Here is a 23,494-nt window from a genome sequence, read left to right on the forward strand (position 1 = left end):
GAACGGCAAGGCTGAGGGCACAGGTGAGGGTGCGGACACGTGCTAGGGTCGGGGCACGTGCGGACGCGCGGGTCAGTGTCCGCGTACAGATTAGGATGAGGGTACGGCGGAGGCTAAGGTGTGGGGCTGCCGGTGGGTTTCCGTTCCGGGCTAGGGTTAGGGTTAGGGAACGGCAAGGCTGAGGGCACAGGTGAGGGTGCGGACACGTGCTAGGGTCCGGGCACGTGCGGATGCGCGGGTCAGTGACCGCGTACGGATTAGGATGAGGGTACGGCGGAGGCTAAGGTGTGGGGCTGCCGGTGGGTTTCCGTTCCGGGCTAGGGTTAGGGTTAGGGAACGGCAAGGCTGAGGGTACAGGTGAGGGTGCGGACACGTGCTAGGGTCGGGGCACGTGCGGACGCACGGGTCAGTGTCCGCGTACGGAGGAGGATTAGGGTACGGCGGAGGCTAAGGTGTGGGGCTGCCGGTGGGTTTCCGTTCCGGGCTAGGGTTAGGGTTAGGGAACGGCAAGGTTGAGGGCACAGGTGAGGGTGCGGACACGTGCTAGGGTCGGGGCACGTGCGGACGCACGGGTCAGTGTCCGCGTACGGAGTAGGATTAGGGTACGGCGGAGGCTAATGTGTGGGGCTGCCGGTGGGTTTCCGTTCCGGGCTAGGGTTAGGGTTAGGGAAGGGCAAGGCTGAGGGCACAGGTGAGGGTGCGGACACGTGCTAGGGTCGGGGCACGTGCGGACACACGGGTCAGTGTCCGCGTACGGAGTAGGATTAGGGTACGGCGGAGGCTAAGGTGTGGGGCTGCCGGTGGGTTTCCGTTCCGGGCTAGGGTTAGGGTTAGGGAACGGCAAGGTTGAGGGCACAGGTGAGGGTGCGGACACGTGCTAGGGTCGGGGCACGTGCGGACGCATGGGTCAGTGTCCGCGTACGGAGTAGGATTAGGGTACGGCGGAGGCTAAGGTGTGGGGCTGCCGGTGGGTTTCCGTTCCGGTCTAGGGTTAGGGTTAGGGAACGGCAAGGTTGAGGGCACAGGTGAGGGTGCGGACACGTGCTAGGGTCGGGGCACGTGCGGACGCACGGGTCAGTGTCCGCGTACGGAGTAGGATTAGGGTACGGCGGAGGCTAAGGTGTGGGGCTGCCGGTGGGTTTCCGTTCCGGGCTAGGGTTAGGGTTAGGGAACGGCAAGGTTGAGGGCACAGGTGAGGGTGCGGACACGTGCTAGGGTCAGGGCACGTGCGGACGCACGGGTCAGTGTCTGCGTACGGAGAAGGATAAGGGTACGGCGGAGGCTAAGGTGTGGGGCTGCCGGTGGGTTTCCGTTCTGGGCTAGGGTTAGGGTTAGGGAACGGCCAGGTTGAGGGCACAGGTGAGGGTGCGGACACGTGCTAGGGTCTGGGCACGTGCGGACGCGCGTGTCAGTGTCCGCGTACGGATTAGGATGAGGGTACGGCGGAGGCTAAGGTGTGGGGCTGCCGGTGGGTTTCCGTTCCGGGCTAGGGTTAGGGTTAGGGAACGGCAAGGCTGAGGGCACAGGTGAGGGTGCGGACACGTGCTAGGGTCGGGGCACGTGCGGACGCGCTGGTCAGTGTCCGCGTACAGATTAGGATGAGGGTACGGCGGAGGCTAAGGTGTGGGGCTGCCGGTGGGTTTCCGTCCGGGCTAGGGTTAGGGTTAGGGAACGGCAAGGCTGAGGGCACAGGTGAGGGTGCGGACACGTGCTAGGGTCCGGGCACGTGCGGACGCGCGGGTCAGTGACCGCGTACGGATTAGGATGAGGGTACGGCGGAGGCTAAGGTGTGGGGCTGCCGGTGGGTTTCCGTTCCGGGCTAGGGTTAGCGTTAGGGAACGGCAAGGCTGAGGGCACAGGTGAGGGTGCGGACACGTGCTAGGGTCGGGGCACGTGCGGACGCGCGGGTCAGTGTCCTCGTACGGATTAGGATGAGGGTACGGCGGAGGCTAAGGTGTGGGGCTGCCGGTGGGTTTCCGTTCCGGGCTAGGGTTAGGGTTAGGGAACGGCAAGGCTGAGGGCACAGGTGAGGGTGCGGACACGTGCTAGGGTCGGGGCACGTGCGGACGCGCGGGTCAGTGTCCGCGTACGGATTAGGATGAGGGTACGGCGGAGGCTAAGGTGTGGGGCTGCCGGTGGGTTTCCGTTCCGGGCTAGGGTTAGGGTTAGGGAACGGCAAGGCTGAGGGCACAGGTGAGGGTGCGGACACGTGCTAGGGTCGGGGCACGTGCGGGCGCGGGGCTCAGCGTCCGCGTACGGATTAGGATGAGGGTACGGTGGAGGCTAAAGTGTGGGGCTGCCGGTGGGTTTCCGTTCCGGGCTAGGGTTAGGGTTAGGGAACGGCAAGGCTGAGGGCACAGGTGAGGGCGCGGACACGTGCTAGGGTCGGGGCACGTGCGGACGCGCGGGTTAGTGTCCGCGTATGGATTAGGATGAGGGTACGGCGGAGGCTAAGGTGTGGGGCTGCCGGTGGGTTTCCCTTCCGGGCTAGGGTTAGGGTAAGGGAACGGCAAGGCTGAGGGCACAGGTGAGGGTGCGGACACGTGCTAGAGTCGGGGCACGTGCGGACGCGCGTGTCAGTGTCCCCGTACGGATTAGGATGAGGGTACGGCGGAGGCTAAGGTGTGGGGCTGCCGGTGGGTTTCCATTCCGGGCTAGGGTTAGGGTTAGGGAACGGCAAGGCTGAGGGCACAGGTGAGGGTGCGGACACGTGCTAGGGTCGGGGCACGTGCGGGCGCGCGGGTCAGTGTCCGCGTACGGATTAGGATGAGGGTACGGCGGAGGCTAAAGTGTGGGGCTGCCGGTGGGTTTCCCTTCCAGGCTAGGGTTAGGGTTAGGGAACGGCAAGGCTGAGGGCACAGGTGAGGGTGCGGACACGTGCAAGGGTCAGGGCACGTGCGGACGCGCGGGTCAGTGTCCGCGTACGGATTAGGATGAGGGTACGGCGGAGGCTAAGGTGTGGGGCTGCCGGTGGGTTTCCCTTCCGGGCTAGGGTTAGGGTTAGGGAACGGCAAGGCTGAGGGCACAGGTGAGGGTGCGGACACGTGCTAGGGTCGGGGCACGTGCGGACGCGCGGGTCAGTGTCCGCGTACGGATTAGGATGAGTGTACGGCGGAGGCTAAGGTGTGGGGCTGCCGGTGGGTTTCCATTCCTGGCTAGGGTTAGGGATAGGGAACGGCAAGCCTGAGGGCACAGGTGAGGGTGCGGACACGTGCTAGGGTCGGGGCACGTGCGGACGCGCGTGTCAGTGTCCGCGTACAGATTAGGATGAGGGTACGGCGGAGGCTAAGGTGTGGGGCTGCCGGTGGGTTTCCGTTCCGGGCTAGGGTTAGGGTTAGGGAACGGCAAGGCTGAGGGCACAGGTGAGGGTGCGGACACGTGCTAGCGTCCGGGCACGTGCGGACGCGCGGGTCAGTGACCGCGTACGGATTAGGGTGAGGGTACGGCGGAGGCTAAGGTGTGGGGCTGCCGGTGGGTTTCCGTTCCGGGCTAGGGTTAGGGTTAGGGAACGGCAAGGCTGAGGGCACAGGTGAGGGTGCGGACACGTGCTAGGGTCGGGGCACGTGCGGACGCGCGGGTCAGTGTCCGCGTACGGATTAGGATGAGGGTACGGCGGAGGCTATGATGTGGGGCTGCCGGTGGGTTTCCCTTCCGGGCTAGGGTTAGGGTTAGGGAACGGCAAGTCTGAGGGCACAGGTGAGGGTGCGGACACGTGCTAGGGTCGGGGCATGTGCGGACGCGCGGTTCTGTGTCCGCGTACGGATTAGGATGAGGGTACGGCGGAGGCTAAAGTGTGTGGCTGCGGGTGGGTTTCCGTTCCGGGCTAGGGTTAGGGTTAGGGAATGGCAAGGCTGAGGGCACAGGTGAGGGTGCGGACACGTGCTAGGGTCGGGGCACGTGCGGACGCGCGTGTCAGTGTCCGCGTACGCATTAGGATGAGGGTACGGCGGAGGCTAAGGTGTGGGGCTGCCGGTGGGTTTCCCTTCCGGGCTAGGGTTAGGGTTAGGGAACGGCAAGGCTGAAGGCACAGGTGAGGGTGCGGACATGTGCTAGGGTCGGGGCACGTGCGGGCGCGCGGGTCAGTGTCCACGTACGGATTAGGATGAGGGTACGGCGGAGTCTAAGGTGTGGGGCTGCCGGTGGGTTTCCCTTCCGAGCTAGGGTGAGGGTTAGGGAACGGCAAGGCTGAGGGCACAGGTGAGGGTGCGGACACGTGCTAGGGTCGGGGCACGTGCGGACGCGCGGGTGAGTGTCCGTGTTCGGATTAGGATGAGTGTACGGTGGAGGCTAAGGTGTGGGGCTGCCGGTGGGTTTCCATTCCTGGCTAGGGTTAGGGATAGGGAACGGCAAGGCTGAGGGCACAGGTGAGGGTGCGGACACGTGCTAGGGTCGGGGCACGTGCGGACGCGCGGGTCAGTGTCCGCGTACGGATTAGGATGAGGGTACGGCGGAGGCTAAGGTGTGGGGCTGCTGGTGGGTTTCCCTTCCGGGCTAGGGTTAGGGTTAGGGAACGGCAAGGCTGAGGGCACAGGTGAGGGTGCGGACACGTGCTAGGGTCGGGGCACGTGCGGACGCGCGGGTGAGTGTCCGTGTACAGATTAGGATGAGTGTACGGCGGAGGCTAAGGTGTGGGGCTGCCGGTGGGTTTCCTTTCCGGGCTAGGGTTAGGGTTAGGGAACGGCAAGGCTGAGGGCACAGGTGAGGGTGCGGACACGTGCTAGGGTCGGGGCACGTGCGGACGCGCGGGTCAGTGTCTGCGTACGGATTAGGATGAGTGTACGGCGGAGTCTAAGGTGTGGGGCTGCCGGTGGATTTCCGTTCCTGGTTAGGGTTAGGGATAGGGAACGGCAAGGCTGAGGGCACAGGTGAGGGTGCGGACACGTGCTAGGGTCGGGGCACGTGCGGACGCGCTGGTCAGTGTCCGCGTACGGATTAGGATGAGGGTACGATGGAGGCTATGGTGTGGGGCTGCCGGTGGGTTTCCGTTCCGGGCTAGGGTTAGGGTTAGGGAACGGCAAGGCTGAGGGCACAGGTGAGGGTGCGGACACGTGCTAGGGTCGAGGCACGTGCGGACGCGCGGGTCAGTGTCCGCGTACGGATTAGGATGAGGGTACAGCGGAAGCTAAGGTGTGGGGCTGCCGGTGGGTTTCCCTTCCGGGCTAGGGTTAGGGTTAGGGAACGGCAAGGCTGAGGGCACAGGTGAGGGTGAGGACACGTGCTAGGGTCGGGGCACGTGCGGGCGCGCGGCTCAGTGTCCGCGTACGTATTAGGATGAGGGTACGGCGGAGGCTAAGGTGTGGGGCTGCCGGTGGGTTTCCGTTCCGGGCTAGGTTTAGGGTTAGGGAACGGCAAGGCTGAGGGCACAGGTGAGGGCGCGGACACGTGCTAGGGTCGGGGCACGTGCGGACGCGCGGGTCAGTGTCCGCGTACGGATTAGGATGAGGGTACGGCGGAGGCTAAGGTGTGGGGCTGCCGGTGGGTTTCCCTTCCGGGCTAGGGTTAGGGTTAGGGAACGGCAAGGCTGAGGGCACAGGTGAGGGTGCGGACACGTGCTAGGTTCGGGGCACGTGCGGACGCGCGAGTCAGTGTCCGCGTACGGATTAGGATGAGGGTACGGCGGAGTCTAAGGTGTGGGGCTGCCGGTGGGTTTCCCTTCCGGGCTAGGGTTAGGGTTAGGGAACGGCAAGGCTGAGGGCACAGGTGAGGGTGCGGACACGTGCTAGGGTCGGGGCACGTGGGGGCGCGCGGGTCAGTGTCCGCGTACGGATTAGGATGAGGGTACGGCGGAGGCTAACGTGTGGGGCTGCCAGTGGGTTTCCCTTCCGGGCTAGGGTTAGGGTTAGGGAACGGCAAGGCTGAGGGCACAGGTGAGGGCGCGGACACGTGCTAGGGTCGGGGCACGTGCGGACGCGCGGGTCAGTGTCCGCGTACGGATTAGGATGAGGGTACGGCGGAGGCTAAGGTGTGGGGCTGCCGGTGGGTTTCCCTTCCGGGCTAGGGTTAGGGTTAGGGAACGGCAAGGCTGAGGGCACAGGTGAGGGTGCGGACACGTGCTAGGTTCGGGGCACGTGCGGACGCGCGAGTCAGTGTCCGCGTACGGATTAGGATGAGGGTACGGCGGAGGCTAAGGTGTGGGGCTGCCGGTGGGTTTCCCTTCCGGGCTAGGGTTAGGGTTAGGGAACGGCAAGGCTGAGGGCACAGGTGAGGGTGCGGACACGTGCTAGGGTCGGGGCACGTGTGGGCGCGCGGGTCAGTGTCCGCGTACGGATTAGGATGAGGGTACGGCGGAGGCTAACGTGTGGGGCTGCCAGTGGGTTTCCCTTCCGGGCTAGGGTTAGGGTTAGGGAACGGCAAAGCTGAGGGCACAGGTGAGGGTGCGGACACGTGCTAGGGTCGGGGCACGTGCGGACGCGCGAGTCATTGTCCGCGTACGGATTAGGATGAGGGTACGGCGGGGGCTAAAGTGTGGGGCTGCCGGTGGGTTTCCGTTCCGGGCTAGGGTTAGGGTTAGGGAACGGCAAGGCTGAGGGCACAGGTGAGGGTGCGGACACGTGCTAGGGTCGGGGCACGTGCGGACGCGTGGGTCAGTGTCCGCGTACGGATTAGGATGAGGGTACGGCGGAGGCTAAGGTGTGGGGCTGCTGGTGGGTTTCCGTTCCGGGCTAGGGTTAGGGTTAGGGAACGGCAAGGCTGAGGGCACAGGTGAGGGTGCGGACACGTGCTTGGGTCGGGGCACGTGCGGACGCATGGGTCAGTGCCGCGTACGGATTAGGATGAGGGTACGGCGGAGGCTAAGGTGTGGGGCTGCCGGTGGGTTTCCGTTCCGGGCTAGGGTTAGGGTTAGGGAACGGCAAGGCTGAGGGCACAGGTGAGGGTGCGGACACGTGCTAGGGTCGGGGCACTTGCGGACGCGTGGGTCAGTGTCCGCGTACGGATTAGGATGAGGATACGGCGGAGGCTAAGGTGTGGGGCTGCCGGTGGGTTTCCGTTCCGGGCTAGGGTTAGGGTTAGGGAACGGCAAGGCTGAGGGCACAGGTGAGGGCGCGGACACGTGCTAGGGTCGGGGCACATGCGGACGCGCGTCTCAGTGTCCGCGTACGGATTAGGATGAGGGTACGGCGGAAGCTAAGGTGTGGGGCTGCCGGTGTGTTTCCATTCCGGGCTAGGGTTAGGGTTAGGGAACGGCAAGGCTGAGGGCACAGGTGAGGGCGCGGACACGTGCTAGGGTTGGGGCACGTGCGGACGCGCGGGTCAGTGTGCGCGTACGGGTTAGGATGAGGGTACGGCGGAGGCTATGGTGTGGGGCTGCCAGTGGGTTTCCGTTCCGGGCTAGGGTTAGGGTTAGGGAACGGCAAGGCTGAGGGCACAGGTGAGGGTGCAGACACGTGCTAGGGTCGGGGCACGTGCGGACGCGCGGGTCAGTGTCCGCGTACGGATTAGGATGAGGGTACGGCGGAGGCTAAGGTGTGGGGCTGCCGGTGGGTTTCCGTTCCGGGCTAGGGTTAGGGTTAGGGAACGGCAAGGCTGAGGGCACAGGTGAGAGTGCGGACACGTGCTAGGTTCGGGACACGTGCGGACGCGCGGTTCAGTGTCCGCGTACGGATTAGGATGAGGGTACGGCGGAAGGTTAGGTGTGGGGCTGCCGGTGGGTTTCCCTTCCGTGCTAGGGTTAGGATTAGGGAACGGCAAGGCTTAGGGCACAGGTGAGGGTGAGGACACGTGCTAGAGTCGGGGCACGTGCGGGCGCGGGGCTCAGTGTCCGTGTACGGATTAGGATGAGGGTACGGCGGAGGCTAAGGTGTGGGGCTGCCGGTGGGTTTCCTTTCCTGGCTAGGGTTAGGGTTACGGAACGGCAAGGCTGAGGGCACAGGTGAGGGTGCGGACACGTGCTAGGGTCGGGGCACGTGCGGGCGCGCGGGTCAGTGTCCGCGTACGGATTAGAATGAGGGTACGGCGGAGGCTAAAGTGTGGGGCTGCCGGTGGGTTTCCCTTCCGGGCTAGGGTTAGGGTTAGGGAACGGCAAGGCTGAGGGCACAGGTGAGGGTGCGGACACGTGCTAGGGTCGGGGCACGTGCGGACGCGCAGGTCAGTGTCCGCGTACGGATTAGTATGAGGGTACGGCGGAGGCTAAGGTGTGGGGCTGCCGGTGGGTTTCCCTTCCGGGCTAGGGTTAGGGTTAGGGAACGGCAAGGCTGAGGGCACAGGTGAGGGTGCGGACACGTGCTAGGGTCGGGGCACGTGCGTACGCGCGGGTCAGTGTCCGCCTACGGATTAGGATGAGTGTACGGCGGAGGCTAAGGTGTGGGGCTGCCGGTGGGTTTCCGTTCCTGTCTAGGGTTAGGGATAGGGAACGGCAAGGCTGAGGGCACTGGTGACGGTGCGGACACGTGCTAGGGTCGGGGCACGTGCGGACGCGCGGGTCAGTGTCTGCGTACAGATTAGGATGAGTGTACGGCGGAGGCTAAGGTGTGGGGCTGCCGGTGGGTTTCCCTTCCGGGCTAGGGTTAGGGTTAGGGAACGGCAAGGCTGAGGGCACAGGTGAGTGTGCGGACACGTGCTAGGGTCGGGGCACGTGCGGACGCGCGGGTTAGTGTCCGCGTACGGATTAGGATGAGGGTACGGCGGAGGCTAAGGTGTGGGGCTGCCGGTGGGTTTCCTTTCAGGGCTAGGGTTAGGGTTAGGGAACGGCAAGGCTGAGGGCACAGGTGAGGGTGCGGACACGTGCTAGGGTCGGGGCACGTGCGGACGCGCGGGTCAGTGTCCGCGTACGGATGAGGATGAGGGTACGGCGGAGGCTAAGGTGTGGGGCTGCTGGTGGGTTTCCCTCCGGGGCTAGGGTTAGGGTTAGGGAACGGCAAGGCTGAGGGCACAGGTGAGGGTGCGGACACGTGCTAGGGTCGGGGCACGTGCGGACGCGCGGGTGAGTGTCCGTGTTCGGATTAGGATGAGTGTACGGCGGAGGCTAAGGTGTGGGGCTGCCGGTGGGTTTCCATTCCTGGCTAGGGTTAGGGATAGGGAACGGCAAGGCTGAGGGCACAGGTGAGGGTGCGGACACGTGCTAGGGTCGGGGCACGTGCGGACGCGCGGGTCAGTGTCCGCGTACGGATTAGGATGAGGGTACGGCGGAGGCTAAGGTGTGGGGCTGCCGGTGGGTTTCCTTTCCGGGCTAGGGTTAGGGTTAGGGAACGGCAAGGCTGAGGGCACAGGTGAGGGTGCGGACACGTGCTAGGGTCGGGGCACGTGCGGACGCGCGGGTGAGTGTCCGTGTACAGATTAGGATGAGTGTACGGCGGAGGCTAAGGTGTGGGGCTGCCGGTGGGTTTCCTTTCCGGGCTAGGGTTAGGGTTAGGGAACGGCAAGGCTGAGGGCACAGGTGAGGGTGCGGACACGTGCTAGGGTCGGGGCACGTGCGGACGCGCGGGTCAGTGTCTGCGTACGGATTAGGATGAGTGTACGGCGGAGTCTAAGGTGTAGGGCTGCCGGTGGATTTCCGTTCCTGGTTAGGGTTAGGGATAGGGAACGGCAAGGCTGAGGGCACAGGTGAGGGTGCGGACACGTGCTAGGGTCGGGGCACGTGCGGACGCGCGGGTCAGTGTCCGCGTACAGATTAGGATGAGGGTACGGCGGAGGCTAAGGTGTGGGGCTGCCGGTGGGTTTCCGTTCCGGGCTAGGGTTAGGGTTAGGGAACGGCAAGGCTGAGGGCACAGGTGAGGGTGCGGACACGTGCTAGGGTCCGGGCACGTGCGGATGCGCGGGTCAGTGACCGCGTACGGATTAGGATGAGGGTACGGCGGAGGCTAAGGTGTGGGGCTGCCGGTGGGTTTCCGTTCCGGGCTAGGGTTAGGGTTAGGGAACGGCAAGGCTGAGGGTACAGGTGAGGGTGCGGACACGTGCTAGGGTCGGGGCACGTGCGGACGCACGGGTCAGTGTCCGCGTACGGAGGAGGATTAGGGTACGGCGGAGGCTAAGGTGTGGGGCTGCCGGTGGGTTTCCGTTCCGGGCTAGGGTTAGGGTTAGGGAACGGCAAGGTTGAGGGCACAGGTGAGGGTGCGGACACGTGCTAGGGTCGGGGCACGTGCGGACGCACGGGTCAGTGTCCGCGTACGGAGTAGGATTAGGGTACGGCGGAGGCTAATGTGTGGGGCTGCCGGTGGGTTTCCGTTCCGGGCTAGGGTTAGGGTTAGGGAAGGGCAAGGCTGAGGGCACAGGTGAGGGTGCGGACACGTGCTAGGGTCGGGGCACGTGCGGACGCACGGGTCAGTGTCCGCGTACGGAGTAGGATTAGGGTACGGCGGAGGCTAAGGTGTGGGGCTGCCGGTGGGTTTCCGTTCCGGGCTAGGGTTAGGGTTAGGGAACGGCAAGGTTGAGGGCACAGGTGAGGGTGCGGACACGTGCTAGGGTCGGGGCACGTGCGGACGCATGGGTCAGTGTCCGCGTACGGAGTAGGATTAGGGTACGGCGGAGGCTAAGGTGTGGGGCTGCCGGTGGGTTTCCGTTCCGGTCTAGGGTTAGGGTTAGGGAACGGCAAGGTTGAGGGCACAGGTGAGGGTGCGGACACGTGCTAGGGTCGGGGCACGTGCGGACGCACGGGTCAGTGTCCGCGTACGGAGTAGGATTAGGGTACGGCGGAGGCTAAGGTGTGGGGCTGCCGGTGGGTTTCCGTTCCGGGCTAGGGTTAGGGTTAGGGAACGGCAAGGTTGAGGGCACAGGTGAGGGTGCGGACACGTGCTAGGGTCAGGGCACGTGCGGACGCACGGGTCAGTGTCTGCGTACGGAGAAGGATAAGGGTACGGCGGAGGCTAAGGTGTGGGGCTGCCGGTGGGTTTCCGTTCTGGGCTAGGGTTAGGGTTAGGGAACGGCCAGGTTGAGGGCACAGGTGAGGGTGCGGACACGTGCTAGGGTCTGGGCACGTGCGGACGCGCGTGTCAGTGTCCGCGTACAGATTAGGATGAGGGTACGGCGGAGGCTAAGGTGTGGGGCTGCCGGTGGGTTTCCGTTCCGGGCTAGGGTTAGGGTTAGGGAACGGCAAGGCTGAGGGCACAGGTGAGGGTGCGGACACGTGCTAGGGTCGGGGCACGTGCGGACGCGCTGGTCAGTGTCCGCGTACAGATTAGGATGAGGGTACGGCGGAGGCTAAGGTGTGGGGCTGCCGGTGGGTTTCCGTCCGGGCTAGGGTTAGGGTTAGGGAACGGCAAGGCTGAGGGCACAGGTGAGGGTGCGGACACGTGCTAGGGTCCGGGCACGTGCGGACGCGCGGGTCAGTGACCGCGTACGGATTAGGATGAGGGTACGGCGGAGGCTAAGGTGTGGGGCTGCCGGTGGGTTTCCGTTCCGGGCTAGGGTTAGCGTTAGGGAACGGCAAGGCTGAGGGCACAGGTGAGGGTGCGGACACGTGCTAGGGTCGGGGCACGTGCGGACGCGCGGGTCAGTGTCCTCGTACGGATTAGGATGAGGGTACGGCGGAGGCTAAGGTGTGGGGCTGCCGGTGGGTTTCCGTTCCGGGCTAGGGTTAGGGTTAGGGAACGGCAAGGCTGAGGGCACAGGTGAGGGTGCGGACACGTGCTAGGGTCGGGGCACGTGCGGACGCGCGGGTCAGTGTCCGCGTACGGATTAGGATGAGGGTACGGCGGAGGCTAAGGTGTGGGGCTGCCGGTGGGTTTCCGTTCCGGGCTAGGGTTAGGGTTAGGGAACGGCAAGGCTGAGGGCACAGGTGAGGGTGCGGACACGTGCTAGGGTCGGGGCACGTGCGGGCGCGGGGCTCAGCGTCCGCGTACGGATTAGGATGAGGGTACGGTGGAGGCTAAAGTGTGGGGCTGCCGGTGGGTTTCCGTTCCGGGCTAGGGTTAGGGTTAGGGAACGGCAAGGCTGAGGGCACAGGTGAGGGCGCGGACACGTGCTAGGGTCGGGGCACGTGCGGACGCGCGGGTTAGTGTCCGCGTATGGATTAGGATGAGGGTACGGCGGAGGCTAAGGTGTGGGGCTGCCGGTGGGTTTCCCTTCCGGGCTAGGGTTAGGGTAAGGGAACGGCAAGGCTGAGGGCACAGGTGAGGGTGCGGACACGTGCTAGAGTCGGGGCACGTGCGGACGCGCGTGTCAGTGTCCCCGTACGGATTAGGATGAGGGTACGGCGGAGGCTAAGGTGTGGGGCTGCCGGTGGGTTTCCATTCCGGGCTAGGGTTAGGGTTAGGGAACGGCAAGGCTGAGGGCACAGGTGAGGGTGCGGACACGTGCTAGGGTCGGGGCACGTGCGGGCGCGCGGGTCAGTGTCCGCGTACGGATTAGGATGAGGGTACGGCGGAGGCTAAAGTGTTGGGCTGCCGGTGGGTTTCCCTTCCAGGCTAGGGTTAGGGTTAGGGAACGGCAAGGCTGAGGGCACAGGTGAGGGTGCGGACACGTGCAAGGGTCAGGGCACGTGCGGACGCGCGGGTCAGTGTCCGCGTACGGATTAGGATGAGGGTACGGCGGAGGCTAAGGTGTGGGGCTGCCGGTGGGTTTCCCTTCCGGGCTAGGGTTAGGGTTAGGGAACGGCAAGGCTGAGGGCACAGGTGAGGGTGCGGACACGTGCTAGGGTCGGGGCACGTGCGGACGCGCGGGTCAGTGTCCGCGTACGGATTAGGATGAGTGTACGGCGGAGGCTAAGGTGTGGGGCTGCCGGTGGGTTTCCATTCCTGGCTAGGGTTAGGGATAGGGAACGGCAAGCCTGAGGGCACAGGTGAGGGTGCGGACACGTGCTAGGGTCGGGGCACGTGCGGACGCGCGTGTCAGTGTCCGCGTACAGATTAGGATGAGGGTACGGCGGAGGCTAAGGTGTGGGGCTGCCGGTGGGTTTCCGTTCCGGGCTAGGGTTAGGGTTAGGGAACGGCAAGGCTGAGGGCACAGGTGAGGGTGCGGACACGTGCTAGCGTCCGGGCACGTGCGGACGCGCGGGTCAGTGACCGCGTACGGATTAGGGTGAGGGTACGGCAGAGGCTAAGGTGTGGGGCTGCCGGTGGGTTTCCGTTCCGGGCTAGGGTTAGGGTTAGGGAACGGCAAGGCTGAGGGCACAGGTGAGGGTGCGGACACGTGCTAGGGTCGGGGCACGTGCGGACGCGCGGGTCAGTGTCCGCGTACGGATTAGGATGAGTGTACGGCGGAGGCTAAGGTGTGGGGCTGCCGGTGGGTTTCCGTTCCTGGCTAGGGTTAGGGATAGGGAACGGCAAGGCTGAGGGCACAGGTGAGGGTGCGGACACGTGCTAGGGTCGGGGCACGTGCGGACGCGCTGGTCAGTGTCCGCGTACAGATTAGGATGAGGGTACGGCGGAGGATAAGGTGTGGGGCTGCCGGTGGGTTTCCCTTCCGGGCTAGGGTTAGGGTTAGGGAACGGCAAGGCTGAGGGCACAGGTGAGGGTGCGGACACGTGCTAGGGTCCGGGCACGTGCGGACGCGCGGGTCAGTGACCGCGTACGGATTAGGATGAGGGTACGGCGGAGGCTAAGGTGTGGGGCTGCCGGTGGGTTTCCGTTCCGGGCTAGGGTTAGGGTTAGGGAACGGCAAGGCTGAGGGCACAGGTGAGGGTGCGGACACGTGCTAGGGTCGGGGCACGTGCGGACGCGCGGGTCAGTGTCCTCGTACGGATTAGGATGAGGGTACGGCGGAGGCTAAGGTGTGGGGCTGCCGGTGGGTTTCCGTTCCGGGCTAGGGTTAGGGTTAGGGAACGGCAAAGCTGAGGGCACAGGTGAGGGTGCGGACACGTGCTAGGGTCGGGGCACGTGCGGACGCGCGGGTCAGTGTCCGCGTACGGATTAGGATGAGGGTACGGCGGAGGCTAAGGTGTGGGGCTGCCGGTGGGTTTCCGTTCCGGGCTAGGGTTAGGGTTAGGGAACGGCAAGGCTGAGGGCACAGGTGAGGGTGCGGACACGTGCTAGGGTCGGGGCACGTGCGGGCGCGGGGCTCAGCGTCCGCGTACGGATTAGGATGAGGGTACGGTGGAGGCTAAAGTGTGGGGCTGCCGGTGGGTTTCCGTTCCGGGCTAGGGTTAGGGTTAGGGAATGGCAAGGCTGAGGGCACAGGTGAGGGCGCGGACACGTGCTAGGGTCGGGGCACGTGCGGACGCGCGGGTTAGTGTCCGCGTACGGATTAGGATGAGGGTACGGCGGAGGCTAAGGTGTGGGGCTGCCGGTGGGTTTCCTTTCCGGGCTAGGGTTAGGGTTAGGGAACGGCAAGGCTGAGGGCACAGGTGAGGGTGCGGACACGTGCTAGGGTCGGGGCACGTGCGGACGCGCGGGTCAGTGTCCGCGTACGGATGAGGATGAGGGTACGGCGGAGGCTAAGGTGTGGGGCTGCTGGTGGGTTTCCCTCCGGGGCTAGGGTTAGGGTTAGGGAACGGCAAGGCTGAGGGCACAGGTGAGGGTGCGGACACGTGCTAGGGTCGGGGCACGTGCGGACGCGCGGGTGAGTGTCCGTGTTCGGATTAGGATGAGTGTACGGTGGAGGCTAAGGTGTGGGGCTGCCGGTGGGTTTCCATTCCTGGCTAGGGTTAGGGATAGGGAACGGCAAGGCTGAGGGCACAGGTGAGGGTGCGGACACGTGCTAGGGTCGGGGCACGTGCGGAAGCGCGGGTCAGTGTCCGCGTACGGATTAGGATGAGGGTACGGCGGAGGCTAAGGTGTGGGGCTGCTGGTGGGTTTCCCTTCCGGGCTAGGGTTAGGGTTAGGGAACGGCAAGGCTGAGGGCACAGGTGAGGGTGCGGACACGTGCTAGGGTCGGGGCACGTGCGGACGCGCGGGTGAGTGTCCGTGTACAGATTAGGATGAGTGTACGGCGGAGGCTAAGGTGTGGGGCTGCCGGTGGGTTTCCTTTCCGGGCTAGGGTTAGGGTTAGGGAACGGCAAGGCTGAGGGCACAGGTGAGGGTGCGGACACGTGCTAGGGTCGGGGCACGTGCGGACGCGCGGGTCAGTGTCTGCGTACGGATTAGGATGAGTGTACGGCGGAGTCTAAGGTGTGGGGCTGCCGGTGGATTTCCGTTCCTGGTTAGGGTTAGGGATAGGGAACGGCAAGGCTGAGGGCACAGGTGAGGGTGCGGACACGTGCTAGGGTCGGGGCACGTGCGGACGCGCTGGTCAGTGTCCGCGTACGGATTAGGATGAGGGTACGATGGAGGCTATGGTGTGGGGCTGCCGGTGGGTTTCCGTTCCGGGCTAGGGTTAGGGTTAGGGAACGGCAAGGCTGAGGGCACAGGTGAGGGTGCGGACACGTGCTAGGGTCGAGGCACGTGCGGACGCGCGGGTCAGTGTCCGCGTACGGATTAGGATGAGGGTACGGCGGAAGCTAAGGTGTGGGGCTGCCGGTGGGTTTCCCTTCCGGGCTAGGGTTAGGGTTAGGGAACGGCAAGGCTGAGGGCACAGGTGAGGGTGAGGACACGTGCTAGGGTCGGGGCACGTGCGGGCGCGCGGCTCAGTGTCCGCGTACGGATTAGGATGAGGGTACGGCGGAGGCTAAGGTGTGGGGCTGCCGGTGGGTTTCCGTTCCGGGCTAGGTTTAGGGTTAGGGAACGGCAAGGCTGAGGGCACAGGTGAGGGCGCGGACACGTGCTAGGGTCGGGGCACGTGCGGACGCGCGGGTCAGTGTCCGCGTACGGATTAGGATGAGGGTACGGCGGAGGCTAAGGTGTGGGGCTGCCGGTGGGTTTCCCTTCCGGGCTAGGGTTAGGGTTAGGGAACGGCAAGGCTGAGGGCACAGGTGAGGGTGCGGACACGTGCTAGGTTCGGGGCACGTGCGGACGCGCGAGTCAGTGTCCGCGTACGGATTAGGATGAGGGTACGGCGGAGTCTAAGGTGTGGGGCTGCCGGTGGGTTTCCCTTCCGGGCTAGGGTTAGGGTTAGGGAACGGCAAGGCTGAGGGCACAGGTGAGGGTGCGGACACGTGCTAGGGTCGGGGCACGTGCGGGCGCGCGGGTCAGTGTCCGCGTACGGATTAGGATGAGGGTACGGCGGAGGCTAACGTGTGGGGCTGCCAGTGGGTTTCCCTTCCGGGCTAGGGTTAGGGTTAGGGAACGGCAAAGCTGAGGGCACAGGTGAGGGTGCGGACACGTGCTAGGGTCGGGGCACGTGCGGACGCGCGAGTCATTGTCCGCGTACGGATTAGGATGAGGGTACGGCGGGGGCTAAAGTGTGGGGCTGCCGGTGGGTTTCCGTTCCGGGCTAGGGTTAGGGTTAGGGAACGGCAAGGCTGAGGGCACAGGTGAGGGTGCGGACACGTGCTAGGGTCGGGGCACGTGCGGACGTGTGGGTCAGTGTCCGCGTACGGATTAGGATGAGGGTACGGCGGAGGCTAAGGTGTGGGGCTGCTGGTGGGTTTCCGTTCCGGGCTAGGGTTAGGGTTAGGGAACGGCAAGGCTGAGGGCACAGGTGAGGGTGCGGACACGTGCTTGGGTCGGGGCACGTGCGGACGCATGGGTCAGTGCCGCGTACAGATTAGGATGAGGGTACGGCGGAGGCTAAGGTGTGGGGCTGCCGGTGGGTTTCCGTTCCGGGCTAGGGTTAGGGTTAGGGAACGGCAAGGCTGAGGGCACAGGTGAGGGTGCGGACACGTGCTAGGGTCGGGGCACTTGCGGACGCGCGGGTCAGTGTCCGCGTACGGATTAGGATGAGGATACGGCGGAGGCTAAGGTGTGGGGCTGCCGGTGGGTTTCCGTTCCGGGCTAGGGTTAGGGTTAGGGAACGGCAAGGCTGAGGGCACAGGTGAGGGCGCGGACACGTGCTAGGGTCGGGGCACATGCGGACGCGCGTCTCAGTGTCCGCGTACGGATTAGGATGAGGGTACGGCGGAAGCTAAGGTGTGGGGCTGCCGGTGTGTTTCCATTCCGGGCTAGGGTTAGGGTTAGGGAACGGCAAGGCTGAGGGCACAGGTGAGGGCGCGGACACGTGCTAGGGTTGGGGCACGTGCGGACGCGCGGGTCAGTGTGCGCGTACGGGTTAGGATGAGGGTACGGCGGAGGCTATGGTGTGGGGCTGCCAGTGGGTTTCCGTTCCGGGCTAGGGTTAGGGTTAGGGAACGGCAAGGCTGAGGGCACAGGTGAGGGTGCAGACACGTGCTAGGGTCGGGGCACGTGCGGACGCGCGGGTCAGTGTCCGCGTACGGATTAGGATGAGGGTACGGCGGAGGCTAAGGTGTGGGGCTGCCGGTGGGTTTCCGTTCCGGGCTAGGGTTAGGGTTAGGGAACGGCAAGGCTGAGGGCACAGGTGAGAGTGCGGACACGTGCTAGGTTCGGGACACGTGCGGACGCGCGGTTCAGTGTCCGCGTACGGATTAGGATGAGGGTACGGCGGAAGGTTAGGTGTGGGGCTGCCGGTGGGTTTCCCTTCCGTGCTAGGGTTAGGATTAGGGAACGGCAAGGCTTAGGGCACAGGTGAGGGTGAGGACACGTGCTAGAGTCGGGGCACGTGCGGGCGCGGGGCTCAGTGTCCGTGTACGGATTAGGATGAGGGTACGGCGGAGGCTAAGGTGTGGGGCTGCCGGTGGGTTTCCTTTCCTGGCTAGGGTTAGGGTTACGGAACGGCAAGGCTGAGGGCACAGGTGAGGGTGCGGACACGTGCTAGGGTCGGGGCACGTGCGGGCGCGCGGGTCAGTGTCCGCGTACGGATTAGAATGAGGGTACGGCGGAGGCTAAAGTGTGGGGCTGCCGGTGGGTTTCCCTTCCGGGCTAGGGTTAGGGTTAGGGAACGGCAAGGCTGAGGGCACAGGTGAGGGTGCGGACACGTGCTAGGGTCGGGGCACGTGCGGACGCGCAGGTCAGTGTCCGCGTACGGATTAGTATGAGGGTACGGCGGAGGCTAAGGTGTGGGGCTGCCGGTGGGTTTCCCTTCCGGGCTAGGGTTAGGGTTAGGGAACGGCAAGGCTGAGGGCACAGGTGAGGGTGCGGACACGTGCTAGGGTCGGGGCACGTGCGGACGCGCGGGTCAGTGTCCGCCTACGGATTAGGATGAGGGTACGGCGGAGGCTAAGGTGTGGGGCTGCCGGTGGGTTTCCGTTCCTGTCTAGGGTTAGGGATAGGGAACGGCAAGGCTGAGGGCACTGGTGACGGTGCGGACACGTGCTAGGGTCGGGGCACGTGCGGACGTGCGGGTCAGTGTCTGCGTACAGATTAGGATGAGTGTACGGCGGAGGCTAAGGTGTGGGGCTGCCGGTGGGTTTCCCTTCCGGGCTAGGGTTAGGGTTAGGGAACGGCAAGGCTGAGGGCACAGGTGAGTGTGCGGACACGTGCTAGGGTCGGGGCACGTGCGGACGCGTGGGTTAGTGTCCGCGTACGGATTAGGATGAGGGTACGGCGGAGGCTAAGGTGTGGGGCTGCCGGTGGGTTTCCTTTCCGGGCTAGGGTTAGGGTTAGGGAACGGCAAGGCTGAGGGCACAGGTGAGGGTGCGGACACGTGCTAGGGTCGGGGCACGTGCGGACGCGCGGGTCAGTGTCCGCGTACGGATGAGGATGAGGGTACGGCAGAGGCTAAGGTGTGGGGCTGCTGGTGGGTTTCCCTCCGGGGCTAGGGTTAGGGTTAGGGAACGGCAAGGCTGAGGGCACAGGTGAGGGTGCGGACACGTGCTAGGGTCGGGGCACGTGCGGACGCGCGGGTGAGTGTCCGTGTTCGGATTAGGATGAGTGTACGGCGGAGGCTAAGGTGTGGGGCTGCCGGTGGGTTTCCATTCCTGGCTAGGGTTAGGGATAGGGAACGGCAAGGCTGAGGGCACAGGTGAGGGTGCGGACACGTGCTAGGGTCGGGGCACGTGTGGACGCGCGGGTCAGTGTCCGCGTACGGATTAGGATGAGGGTACGGCGGAGGCTAAGGTGTGGGGCTGCCGGTGGGTTTCCCTTCCGGGCTAGGGTTAGGGTTAGGGAACGGCAAGGCTGAGGGCACAGGTGAGGGTGCGGACACGTGCCAGGGTCGGGGCACGTGCGGACGCGCGGGTGAGTGTCCGTGTACAGATTAGGATGAGTGTACGGCGGAGGCTAAGGTGTGGGGCTGCCGGTGGGTTTCCTTTTCGGGCTAGGGTTAGGGTTAGGGAACGGCAAGGCTGAGGGCACAGGTGAGGGTGCGGACACGTGCTAGGGTCGGGGCACGTGCGGACGCGCGGGTCAGTGTCTGCGTACGGATTAGGATGAGTGTACGGCGGAGTCTAAGGTGTGGGGCTGCCGGTGGATTTCCGTTCCTGGTTAGGGTTAGGGATAGGGAACGGCAAGGCTGAGGGCACAGGTGAGGGTGCGGACACGTGCTAGGGTCGGGGCACGTGCGCACACGCGGGTCAGTGTCCGCGTACAGATTAGGATGAGGGTACGGCGGAGGCTAAGGTGTGGGGCTGCCGGTGGGTTTCCGTTCCGGGCTAGGGTTAGGGTTAGGGAACGGCAAGGCTGAGGGCACAGGTGAGGGTGCGGACACGTGCTAGGGTCCGGGCACGTGCGGATGCGCGGGTCAGTGACCGCGTACGGATTAGGATGAGGGTACGGCGGAGGCTAAGGTGTGGGGCTGCCGGTGGGTTTCCGTTCCGGGCTAGGGTTAGGGTTAGGGAACGGCAAGGCTGAGGGCACAGGTGAGGGTGCGGACACGTGCTAGGGTCGGGGCACGTGCGGACGCACGGGTCAGTGTCCGCGTACGGAGGAGGATTAGGGTACGGCGGAGGCTAAGGTGTGGGGCTGCCGGTGGGTTTCCGTTCCGGGCTAGGGTTAGGGTTAGGGAACGGCAAGGTTGAGGGCACAGGTGAGGGTGCGGACACGTGCTAGGGTCGGGGCACGTGCGGACGCACGGGTCAGTGTCCGCGTACGGAGTAGGATTAGGGTACGGCGGAGGCTAATGTGTGGGGCTGCCGGTGGGTTTCCGTTCCGGGCTAGGGTTAGGGTTAGGGAAGGGCAAGGCTGAGGGCACAGGTGAGGGTGCGGACACGTGCTAGGGTCGGGGCACGTGCGGACGCACGGGTCAGTGTCCGCGTACGGAGTAGGATTAGGGTACGGCGGAGGCTAAGGTGTGGGGCTGCCGGTGGGTTTCCGTTCCGGGCTAGGGTTAGGGTTAGGGAACGGCAAGGTTGAGGGCACAGGTGAGGGTGCGGACACGTGCTAGGGTCGGGGCACGTGCGGACGCATGGGTCAGTGTCCGCGTACGGAGTAGGATTAGGGTACGGCGGAGGCTAAGGTGTGGGGCTGCCGGTGGGTTTCCGTTCCGGTCTAGGGTTAGGGTTAGGGAACGGCAAGGTTGAGGGCATAGGTGAGGGTGCGGACACGTGCTAGGGTCGGGGCACGTGCGGACGCACGGGTCAGTGTCCGCGTACGGAGTAGGATTAGGGTACGGCGGAGGCTAAGGTGTGGGGCTGCCGGTGGGTTTCCGTTCCGGGCTAGGGTTAGGGTTAGGGAACGGCAAGGTTGAGGGCACAGGTGAGGGTGCGGACACGTGCTAGGGTCAGGGCACGTGCGGACGCACGGGTCAGTGTCTGCGTACGGAGAAGGATAAGGGTACGGCGGAGGCTAAGGTGTGGGGCTGCCGGTGGGTTTCCGTTCTGGGCTAGGGTTAGGGTTAGGGAACGGCCAGGTTGAGGCCACAGGTGAGGGTGCGGACACGTGCTAGGGTCTGGGCACGTGCGGACGCGCGTGTCAGTGTCCGCGTACGGATTAGGATGAGGGTACGGCGGAGGCTAAGGTGTGGGGCTGCCGGTGGGTTTCCGTTCCGGGCTAGGGTTAGGGTTAGGGAACGGCAAGGCTGAGGGCACAGGTGAGGGTGCGGACACGTGCTAGGGTCGGGGCACGTGCGGCCGCGCGGGTCAGTGTCCGCGTACGGATTAGGATGAGGGTATGGCGGAGGCTAAAGTGTGGGGCTGCCGGTGGGTTTCCCTTCCGGGCTAGGGTTAGGGTTAGGGAACGGCAAGGCTGAGGGCACAGGTGAGGGTGCGGACACGTGCTAGGGTGGGGGCACGTGCGGACGCGCGGGTCGGTGTCCGCGTACGGATTAGGATGAGGGTACGGCGGAGGCTAAGGTATGGGGCTGCCGGTGGGTTTCCCTTCCGGGCTAGGGTTAGGGTTAGGGAACGGCAAGGCTGAGGGCACAGGTGATGGTGCGGACACGTGCTAGGGTCGGGGCACGTGCGGACGCGCGGGTCAGTGTCCGCGTACGGATTAGGATGAGGGTACGGCGGAGGCTAAGGTGTGGGGCTGCCGGTGGGTTTCCGTTCCTGGCTAGGGTTAGGGATAGGGAACGGCAAGGCTGAGGGCACAGGTGAGGGTGCGGACACGTGCTAGGGTCGGGGCACGTGCGGACGCGCTGGTCAGTGTCCGCGTACAGATTAGGATGAGGGTACGGCGGAGGCTAAGGTGTGGGGCTGCCGGTGGGTTTCCGTTCCGGGCTAGGGTTAGGGTTAGGGAACGGCAAGGCTGAGGGCACAGGTGAGGGTGCGGACACGTGCTAGGGTCCGGGCACGTGCGGACGCGCGGGTCAGTGACCGCGTACGGATTAGGATGAGGGTACGGCGGAGGCTAAGGTGTGGGGCTGCCGGTGGGTTTCCGTTCAGGGCTAGGGTTAGGGTTAGGGAACGGCAAGGCTGAGGGCACAGGTGAGGGTGCGGACACGTGCTAGGGTCGGGGCACGTGCGGACGCGCGGGTCAGTGTCCTCGTACGGATTAGGATGAGGGTACGGCGGAGGCTAAGGTGTGGGGCTGCCGGTGGGTTTCCGTTCCGGGCTAGGGTTAGGGTTAGGGAACGGCAAAGCTGAGGGCACAGGTGAGGGTGCGGACACGTGCTAGGGTCGGGGCACGTGCGGACGCGCGGGTCAGTGTCCGCGTACGGATTAGGATGAGGGTACGGCGGAGGCTAAGGTGTGGGGCTGCCGGTGGGTTTCCGTTCCGGGCTAGGGTTAGGGTTAGGGAACGGCAAGGCTGAGGGCACAGGTGAGGGTGCGGACACGTGCTAGGGTCGGGGCACGTGCGGGCGCGGGTCTCAGCGTCCGCGTACGGATTAGGATGAGGGTACGGTGGGGGCTAAAGTGTGGGGCTGCCGGTGGGTTTCCGTTCCGGGCTAGGGTTAGGGTTAGGGAACGGCAAGGCTGAGGGCACAGGTGAGGGCGCGGACACGTGCTAGGTACGGGGCACGTGCGGACGCGCGGGTTAGTGTCCGCGTATGGATTAGGATGAGGGTACGGCGGAGGCTAAGGTGTGGGGCTGCCGGTGGGTTTCCCTTCCGGGCTAGGGTTAGGGTAAGGGAAGGGCAAGGCTGAGGGCACAGGTGAGGGTGCGGACACGTGCTAGAGTCGGGGCACGTGCGGACGCGCGTGTCAGTGTCCCCGTACGGATTAGGATGAGGGTACGGCGGAGGCTAAGGTGTGGGGCTGCCGGTGGGTTTCCGTTCCGGGCTAGGGTTAGGGTTAGGGAACGGCAAGGCTGAGGGCACAGGTGAGGGTGCGGACACGTGCTAGGGTCGGGGCACGTGCGGGCGCGCGGGTCAGTGTCCGCGTACGGATTAGGATGAGGGTACGGCGGAGGCTAAAGTGTGGGGCTGCCGGTGGGTTTCCCTTCCAGGCTAGGGTTAGGGTTAGGGAACGGCAAGGCTGAGGGCACAGGTGAGGGTGCGGACACGTGCAAGGGTCAGGGCACGTGCGGACGCGCGGGTCAGTGTCCGCGTACGGATTAGGATGAGGGTACGGCGGAGGCTAAGGTGTGGGGCTGCCGGTGGGTTTCCCTTCCGGGCTAGGGTTAGGGTTAGGGAACGGCAAGGCTGAGGGCACAGGTGAGGGTGCGGACACGTGCTAGGGTCGGGGCACGTGCGGACGCGCGTGTCAGTGTCCGCGTACGCATTAGGATGAGGGTACGGCGGAGGCTAAAGTGTGGGGCTGCCGGTGGGTTTCCCTTCCAGGCTAGGGTTAGGGTTAGGGAACGGCAAGGCTGAGGGCACAGGTGAGGGTGCGGACACGTGCTAGGGTCGGGGCACGTGCGGACAAGCGGGTCAGTGTCCGCGTACAGATTAGGATGAGGGTACGGCGGAGGCTAAGGTGTGGGGCTGCCGGTGGGTTTCCGTTCCGGGCTAGGGTTAGGGTTAGGGAACGGCAAGGCTGAGGGCACAGGTGAGGGTGCGGACACGTGCTAGGGTCCGGGCACGTGCGGACGCGCGGGTCAGTGACCGCGTACGGATTAGGGTGAGGGTACGGCGGAGGCTAAGGTGTGGGGCTGCCGGTGGGTTTCCGTTCCGGGCTAGGGTTAGGGTTAGGGAACGGCAAGGCTGAGGGCACAGGTGAGGGTGCGGACACGTGCTAGGGTCGGGGCACGTGCGGACGCGCGGGTCAGTGTCCGCGTACGGATTAGGATGAGGGTACGGCGGAGGCTATGGTGTGGGGCTGCCGGTGGGTTTCCCTTCCGGGCTAGGGTTAGGGTTAGGGAACGGCAAGGCTGAGGGCACAGGTGAGGGTGCGGACACGTGCTAGGGTCGGGGCATGTGCGGACGCGCGGTTCTGTGTCCGCGTACGGATTAGGATGAGGGTACGGCGGAGGCTAAA

The sequence above is a fragment of the Hyperoodon ampullatus genome (assembly GCF_949752795.1).
Source record: "Hyperoodon ampullatus genome assembly, chromosome: 7".
In the NCBI taxonomy this organism is placed as follows: Eukaryota; Metazoa; Chordata; class Mammalia; order Artiodactyla; family Ziphiidae; genus Hyperoodon; species Hyperoodon ampullatus.